Raw genomic sequence first — 244 nt, 5'->3', positions numbered from 1 at the left:
GAAAAAGGACCTGGGCCTTGCACTGAGCAGTAGGGCCACAACAAGTGTATGGTGTAGCCTTATAATACAGTGTTCGGGTGGTGTCTTAACAAATGTAATGAAAACATATGCGATACTCTAGCCTACTGATTGGGGCGGATGCACGATTTGGCGGTAAGAGTGCGTGAGAGTCCACACGACCTCAGGCCCACCATAGTTGAGGCTGAGATGCAAACAATTTGAGAATGGACCTCTTGAAGTGCCC

This window comes from Anneissia japonica, unplaced genomic scaffold, assembly GCF_011630105.1.
Source record: "Anneissia japonica isolate Jap-2015-1 unplaced genomic scaffold, ASM1163010v1 scaffold149055_len1094_cov108, whole genome shotgun sequence".
Lineage (NCBI taxonomy): Eukaryota > Metazoa > Echinodermata > Crinoidea > Comatulida > Comatulidae > Anneissia > Anneissia japonica.
Note: the sequence above shows the minus strand (reverse complement) of the source record.